Source organism: Talpa occidentalis, unplaced genomic scaffold (assembly GCF_014898055.3).
Source record: "Talpa occidentalis isolate TD23 unplaced genomic scaffold, MPIMG_talOcc4v2.1 talOcc4.2, whole genome shotgun sequence".
Classification (NCBI taxonomy): Eukaryota; Metazoa; Chordata; class Mammalia; order Eulipotyphla; family Talpidae; genus Talpa; species Talpa occidentalis.
Window position 1 is genome coordinate 93,318,742 of NW_023602073.1, and position 8,610 is coordinate 93,327,351.

Sequence of the window (8,610 nt, forward strand, 5' to 3'; positions counted from 1 at the left end):
AGACCTCTCCTGACTCGCCCGCTGCTCCCCTCAGCAGTGTATTTCTGTCAATCAGCCTGTTCTGCTCCCCACTCTGTCTCTGGTGAATCCTCTCACCCCCCACAACTCTGGCCTGTACCTCAACTCTTGTATGTATAAATAAAGAAATCTTAAAAAAAAAACTTCATGAAATAAAATATTTAGTATTACACATGGAATTCCTTACATTAAATTTAGTTAACAAAATATTTAAACAATCTGTGTGCTATGTTAATATGTGTTCTATCGTTTAAATTTTTGTGCTCCCCCACCCCCTTCAGGATTCACATATTGGAATCTTAATATCAGAGTGATGTTGTTTGGAATTTGAGCCTTTGGGAGGTACTTAGGTCATGAGGATGGAGCTCCTCTGAATTGGATTAGTGTTCTATAGCAAAAGGCCTCTCAGAACTCTCTTGCCCCTTCCAATATGTGAGCATACAACCACACAAAATGTTCATGGCTTCAGGTTTCCACTGAATTATTCTTGCAGTTTCCATAGATAATGGAATATAGCAGAAGTAATAATAGAAAAAAAATACGAAATTTAGATGTATGGTAAACTGTGTTGGTGTCCCACATATATCTTGTGGGTCAAATTGTTCTACTTGAGCCAAAACAGGTGGGTGAGAGGTTTGGATGCAGTTTTCAGAAGATAATCCCCTCCCCTCATTTACTTAGCACACCTTTTTTTTTTTTTTTTAATAAAGATTTATTTATGTACGCATACAAGAATTGGGGTACAGGTCAGAGGTTGTGAGGGATGAGAGGATTCACCAGAGACAGAGTGGGGAACAGAACAGGCAGACTGCTGAGGAGAGTAGCAGGTGAGACAGAAGAGGTCTGCTGTGCCATGTGGGGAGCTCCCTGTCTGGCCAGGATTGAATTTGTGCTGTGGATAGCTTCATAATACTGTGCTTAACCCCTTGAGACACTAAGTAGTCCCTGCTTAGCACATTTCTAATTGTAAATCCTAATAAAATGCCTGTTTGATGGTAAATCTAAACATGCAATAACTATGAGTTTATAGCTCATGGACATGGCGGTTAAAATGAGAAGAAAGATTTCAGTAATTATTCATGCCAAAAGATGAGGTTGATGAGCCCAGTATGCTTTACATTAGAAGAGTTAGTGTACGCAATACTGTCTATCAGATTCATTGCTTATGAAATGGAAAAAATAATCAAGGTTGTGAATTTTCTTCAAATGTGTTAAAGAATATCTACAAGAATTTGAAAGCAGCATATGGGGATTAAATTTAATTAACTTAATTCACTGTAGTGGTATGTTTTTAAGTCATGAGAAATTGCTGAGGAATTTCATTCAGCTGTTTCTACAGATTGCTGATTTTTTTTTAAAGACTTACTTATTTATGCATAGAAGAACTGGGGTGTAGGCCAGAGGTACAGGAGGTGAGAGGATTTACCAGAGATAGAGTGGGGAGCAGAACAGGTGGATTTACTGAAATACACTGCTAAGCAGAGCAGCAGGAGAGACAGGAGAGTTCTGCTACATCATATGTGGGTAAGCTCCCTGGCCAGAGATGAAACTCAGGCCATAGCAGTAACAGCTTGATAGCATTGAGCCTTAACTCTCATGCTACCAGGGAGGCCCTAGGTCCCTGATTTGTTAAAATAAAGGGTATCTGATGGATTTAGCTCATATAAATGCAGTGACTCGCAATATTGTGCATATTGATATGTGTATAAATACCCAACCTTCTTACCAATTATAGCTAATACATGGCAAGCAATGAGCTAAGGATCTAATGTGCATTATTTCATTTATTGCATGCACACTATCTGTTGAGCCAGCTCTGAGCTGTATACCCTGGATTTAAGCTATGAGGAGAAAGAAAAAAAAGAACACAAGAGCTCTGTGATTTGTGAAGACAAATCAATATGAAGAAATGAGCTATACATGTACCAGGAAACTACTGTTGTGGTCAAATAAAATGAAGAAAAACATGTCTGTGGTTGGGAATGAAATCAAATTTTTAAATAAGGTATTCACAGGTTTTGAAGCACCTTTTATTGTAAAATCTCAAATGTGTACAAAAATAGAGTATAATAAATTCCTATGCATTCATTTGACATTTATCAAAATTCATGGCTAATCTTGTTTAACTTATACACTTCAACCACTTCCTCTATTTTCTGTATTATTTTGAAGCATGTCTTATACCTTCAAATCGTTTCATCCATAAGAATTCAACATGTATCTAAAATACACAAAGTCTAACAAGCACAAAATGCCATTTCATACCTAGTAAAGTCCCGGTTATTCCTTAACATAATCAAATATTGTCAGTATTCAAACATTTAACCATCTCATAAATGTCATGATTCTTACTATATTAAATCAGAATACAAATGAGATACAAACTTAGCAAACATGATATAACTTTTCAATCTCTGTTTAAGTTACCCATTCTTTTTCTTGGGTTTTGCAATTTATTTATTGAATTTATTGAAGAAACTGTGATTTCCATAGTCTGGTTTTTACTGATTGCATGTCTTGTGTAGTTTAATGTTTCTGTCTTCTTGGAAGTTACATCAAATCATATTTTTGTTGTTGGTGTTTGGGGCAAAAGAACTTCACAGGAGGTGTTAAATTCTTCCTTCAGGGGCACATAACGACTGGTTCCATCACTTTTCTTGATGTTAGCAGATCAATAACCACTCTTTAGACACTAATTCATTAGATGTTGCAAAATGGTGATATTCTAATTATCAGTCTTTTTCAGTTATTTAGTGGGATACATTAATAAAGAGAAACTTTCTCACCTTCTACTTGATTACTCATTACTCCAGTGAGTATTGGAAAGTCCCTATATTTGCCACTTCTGAAAATCGATGAGTAGTTTCATAAGCATTTTCTAACAACATCAAAATCATTTGTTTTCAGTATCATTATGAATTCATAGATTTTAACATAATCATGTACTTCAAACTTTAGTGTTTATTACCCTTAATAAGTCACATTTTCCATCTATGGGCAGTGGGAGAGGCTTCAAATTCTTTTAGCATAATATTAGCAGTCATTGATAATATTCTTGCTCTCTGCTACAGCAAGATGCATCAGGCTTATCTTGTACATATTTTGCATCAGATTTGCAATTTCTTCAATGAGTCCTGTTTCCTTTTAATGGTGAGTGGTAGACACCATAATCTGGGCTGTAAGTTTTGATGTTTAACTCATACTTTGAGTTTCTGTGTTATCTTTTACAGTAGTTCCCATTTTGCTCAGAGCAAAATCTTTTTTTTTTTTTTGGTAAAGATTTATTTATTTATTTATACAAGCACTGGGTATAGTCAGAAGCGTGGGAGGGTGAGAGAATTCACCAGAGCCAGAGCGGGGAGCAGAGCAGGCAGAAGGACTGAAGTACACTGCTGAGGGGAGCAGCGGGCAGCAGGAGAGGTCTGTCGCGCCATGGGGACCCTCGCCGGTGGCCGGGGATCGAACCAGTGCTGCAGAGGCTGCAGGCAGCTTCGCAGCCCAGCGCTGAACAGCTGTGCCACCAGGGGAGGCCCCAGAGAAAAATCTTTTCAATGACCCATAAGCCCCTACACAATCTGCATGCCCTGATCATTCTGTTCTTACCACACATGCTCTAGTCTTTGGGCTGCTGGTGTGGGAATGCCCTTTTCTCAGATATGTGAAGAGTTCAATCTCTCACCTTCTATAAATCCTTGCTTCACTTTCTCATGGAAATCTATCCTGTCAACTATACTTAAAATCACACTAATCTCCCCAAACCCACTCCCATGTTCTGTTTTCATGACATGCCAGGACATCAGTATTGGACTAGCATAAAGGGAGGAGGTAAGGGCTTGTGAGAATGAGACTAAAGATTCTAGTTCTCCTATGGATAGGTATCCTTTCTCCTCTTCCAAGATAGTTCATATTTCCTGAACTTCATGGCACACTCATGCTTTGATCAGATTATCTGTACATACCTAAATAAATAGAATCAATGAGGTGGAGCAAGGCCAGAGGCAGTGGCAATATTCAGTTTCAGTCAGGCAATTATAAATACGATGCTGGGAACCAAGCTTTTAGGAGAACATAGGAAGGAGGGTCCCACTCCCAGGGAGGACTAGTAAAAGATATGCAAACTATCCTAGTAGGCTGGAATTCAAATAAAGGCTCTAACTGGGAAACTGGCATAAAAACCTCGAGAACAGCTAAAAGGTGTTGCAGAGACTGGTTGCAAGGGTTATGAAGTGCATGCTCAGTTCAGAGGACTGGGAAGTCAAGAGCAGAGGATATTGGATTTCTGGGAATGCAACTAATTATAGTGCACCAAACTGTAGGTTTGAAACTACTGTATTTTAAGATAACTTGGAAGCATAGTGTTTGGCATGGAGAAAGCCCTATTGGCTAGTTACTAAAACCAAGAATATGTATTGTTCTTTCAAACTCTGAAGCAAGTTTATTACAACCACTTTTTAGGTCTAAAGCTTTTAGTCTTCATTGAAGGTTCTGGAAGCTAAATCCCTTATCTGCCTAACAATTTAAGGCTCCTGGTCCTTGTCTGTAGCCATCTGTTTTAGAAACAAGTTAATAACCAATACATCAAATAAATCAGAAAAGGCCAGTACAATCTAACTGCAAGACATCTGCTTTGGGAATGAAAAATGCCATCCTGGTACAGACTACAAGGTTTGAATCATCTAATTGTACTGGAAACTGATGTTATTATATGCTGAGATTTTAGGTTTAATTCCACTAAAACCACTATTTTCAGAATGTTCATTTTTTTTAGGTGCAGTTCTTGCAATTAACAGAACTTTTTGACTATGCGCCTTCCAAATAAAAATGGGTGGAGTGTTAGGGAATTCAAATGACTGCAATACGTCTTTACAGCTCTAACTCCCTTGCTCCTATTCTTAAATAGCAAGTTAGTACTATAGCCTTTCCTACCCATCCCACATATATCCAATCCAATTGATACTAAAGTTCAACTTGTCACCCTCGTGTTCTGGTGCATTCTTTGCTCAGTCTCTTAACTAAATTTATCTTCATATCTGAGGTGATTTGGATTTAAATTTGTTCAATTTCAGATAAACTTCTATAGTACTTCATCTCTGACTTCCCCATTTTCTTGGGATCTAACACGCTGACAAAGGACAAGCCAGTATTTTACCTTTGACCTCATTGGCAGGAGCCTAATATAGTGCAATATATCAAGTGGACACACACAAATATGGTTGGGATTTTATCAACTAGGGAAACAAACGTTACAGGATTGATGAGCAAAAAAGGACAAACAAAAAATCAGGAAATGCGGTCAGAGGGCTCCAAAGCAAATTGCTTATTTCACAACCCAGCCTTGTTTTGTAGTGGTTTGCCATCTTTGAGGAAAGGGTAAAGACTTCCAAGTTTTGTGCAAGGCCCTAGTCTTTCACCAATCATTAAATATTTACCGTAAAAACAAGTTAACAAAAATAGTTTATTAGAAGGTTCCCAGTAGAATATGAAAGGGGAATCATGGATTGAGGCTTAAGGTCACCGATACCAAATATTTCTTCACGGGTAAATTCACCTGCACCAGCACAAATTGCTAGTTCCAGATATCACTCTGATGATTCTTTAGAGCTGTAAATCCATAAAATAGTGCCTCCCTGGTGGCACAAGGGGTGAAGTGTTAGCACTATGAAGTGATCCAGCCACTGCAGCATGAGTCCCATCAACAGCAGGGAAGTGACCCACATTAAGATCTCTCCAGTTTTACCCTCCGCTCCCCCCTCCAGTGTATTTCAGTCTGTCTGTTCCCCACTGTCTCTGGTGAAACCTCTCACCCCAAGAATATATATCTGGCCTGCACCCCAGCTCTTGTATGCATAATAAATCTTTAGTCATAAAATAACACAGATTCTATCAGTCACTGTTTTATACACCCTTTCTGCCCATGAACGTCTTATCAAAATTAGGTCTAAGGCTTCACAGCCTTTTTTCCCCAGGTAGTTGGGCATTTACAACCAAAATGAAACAATCATGCTAAATTACTTTTTCCATTTTTTTTTTGGTTTCTGCCTTGTCTGCTGCATTAAGCTTTGAACTTGAAATCACCCATTCCTGTGACTAATTATTTCAGCTTAACTGTCCTCAGGTTTCCATTAATCCATACAAGGTCTATTTTAATAATGCATTTGCTAAAGGTTTTATTGGCATTGTACTACTTGATGCATGTATAATCATTGTATAGTCCACTGTTAAGTATAATGTGCAGATAACCCAAAATACTAGGTGCTGTATCCATGATTGCACCAACATTGTTTTAATGTGTTCGCAAGCATTTAAGAAATTTTATATGCCTCCTTAATACTCTGAAGACTATCAACTATAAAAACGTAGGTAAATATTTTAGGAAAAACCATGACACATAGAGCCCAACCACCTTAGGCTTGATCAGATATTATTACTATTGGCATTAAATCCATTCTGCACAATATTTTAACCCAGTTTTATTTTGTCAGTCATTTGTTCCATACCTTCAATTCCACAATTGTGAGTATAATTTCTTACTTAGCTTTAATTACCATTATGTATTGATATTTAAACAGGGGAGAATTTATGCAGAACAATGTTGATTACAAGTGTCCTTGATGGAAAATAAAAAAAACACCCTATTAAACATATATTTTTGCACTTGAAATAGAAGCAGATATAGGAAACAACCTACTGCTATGACAGCAGGGAACTATGACATTAAAGAGCTAGAATCTAATAAAATATTAATCTGGACTCGATGCTGGTTCATAATCTATCAGTTAACCAATAAGTCCTCTTGATTTCTCTTTCCAAGTCTGTAAAATGAAGAGCTTTTCCTGATCACCAGTTTTTCATACAACAGACAAGTTTATCTCGTGGCACTAGCCCTAGAAAAGGAAAAACAGTTGAGATTTACTAAGCTATTAACATTGAAAGATCTTAGAACAATTTCTGAAAATATTCTTGTCCTTTAATGGTCTTATCTCAGAAGCCAGATCCGTGTAAGTTTTCTCAACAGAAATTCAGGTTCGGGATAGGATCATCACAGATAAGACCAAGAACAAGATACTGAATAATGGTTAAGAAAAATATCTTAACTCACAGAAATGGCGAAATGGTAGCAACTTCCTAACAAGCTGGTCTCCTCTTCAATGGTCAGGCAGCAAATCCCTCACTATTGAATAAAGAAAATCCGCTAAGGTGAGATAATATTATATGGTCTAACATCCACCCACAAGATTTATAGGCGAACAATCCTGTTATAAAAACAAATCAATAAATTCCCCCCCCCCACCGTGGTCTTATCTCAGAAGCCGAATCCGTAAGAGCTTTTCTTCAGGTTATCAGCTTCGGGATAGGTTTCATCATTGATCAGACCATTTTCCCCCTGAATTATGTTACAGTGACGTTTATTATAAACTTAAGCAACATTAAAGGCTAACACTATAGCAAATCTTACTTACTTGAAATAAACCAGCTAGCCAAAGACATCCAGACCAGACCTTCATGAATATTCATCAAACCCCACGATTCTGTTGAAGGACAAAAAGGAATTTTCTTTAGGTACTCTATTAGGTACGACCCAAACATTTGCTAAATCGAAGTACTATACTAAACCAACACATACCTTGGAAGAGCCTCCGTTTTTAACCAAGTCATTTTACAGCAAATATCCTCCCACGTCTTCGAATTCTCCTTTGTATCTAATAAAAAGGACCAAATTTCAACTTAGGTATCATATTCTAGTCTTGTATAGCAACAGGTTTATTTCTCCAATTGAAGTGCTAGCAAAGGCACGTACCTTACAATTTCCAAGCATCGGCTCGGCTACACGATGGAGAGCCATTGTTCCTGCGGGGAACAAAATATACTCAAAACCCTCCCTGTCGTTGATCCAATTTGCACACAGCGCCACCTGGGCACAGGAACAAATCAATCTCACTTAAGGCCAGCGCCTGTCCATTCTGCAAAAAATAACCTTTGTTCTGGCGACTGCAGACGTTCGCCTTGAAAAAGGCCTCTCGCTCCAAGTTAAAACTAATTCCCCGCCTCAACTACTGGAGTTGTGACTGCTTCCCTGCCGCCGCTCAGGCGCAGCCGGTGGGGTTCAGAAGCACAGCAGCGCGCACCGCCGGGGGCCATCACAGCAGCCTCCTCACGTCTAAGCTCGCGGCCAGCCGCCCCCGAGACTCAGGACATGCGGACGGCAGACTGTGCGTTTCTCACATTTAAGTTTTCAACGCAGGGCTTTAAGCTCCAATCACAACTCTTTACAATCCTACAGGAGCCCGACTTCCGCCTGCGCACCCACATTCCCTCGCGAACCCACCCGCGACGTTCACTCACCTCAAAGAGACGCAACCGCTCCACCGCCGGACGGAAAAGACCGAGCTGCGTCCCCAGCGGTTCCCTATATAGTCGCTCCTGCGTCAGAACGAGGCCGCTCCTCCCCCTCGCTTCTATTGGACGCGACAGGAAGGGGGCGTGGCCACTTCTGAGGGACGCGAGCGAGAGCGTGCGCGGCGGCTCTTTTCATTAGCGCGGGCTCGTTCTGGGGCGTGGTGCGCGCGCCGCCCGCCCGTCGCGCTCCGCCTT

The 8,610-nt window shown here is 39.6% G+C and overlaps 1 long non-coding RNA gene and 2 other non-coding genes across 3 annotated transcripts; all 3 read right to left on the reverse strand.

Annotated features, from left to right (window-relative positions):
- Positions 1–2,039: 2,039 nt before the first annotated feature.
- LOC119253380 (uncharacterized) lies at positions 2,040–8,393 on the reverse strand. Its single transcript, XR_005127061.2, has 6 exons — positions 8,362–8,393; positions 7,817–7,866; positions 7,643–7,718; positions 7,479–7,547; positions 7,118–7,189; positions 2,040–6,902 (listed from the first exon to the last, which is right to left on the reverse strand). It is a non-coding gene; the product is annotated as an uncharacterized LOC119253380 (long non-coding RNA).
- On the reverse strand, positions 6,997–7,066 carry LOC119253625 (small nucleolar RNA SNORD50). Its single transcript, XR_005127155.1, has one exon. It is a non-coding gene; the product is annotated as a small nucleolar RNA SNORD50 (small nucleolar RNA).
- Positions 7,319–7,388, reverse strand: LOC119253626 (small nucleolar RNA SNORD50). The gene has a single exon (XR_005127156.1). It is a non-coding gene; the product is annotated as a small nucleolar RNA SNORD50 (small nucleolar RNA).
- Positions 8,394–8,610: the final 217 nt, after the last annotated feature.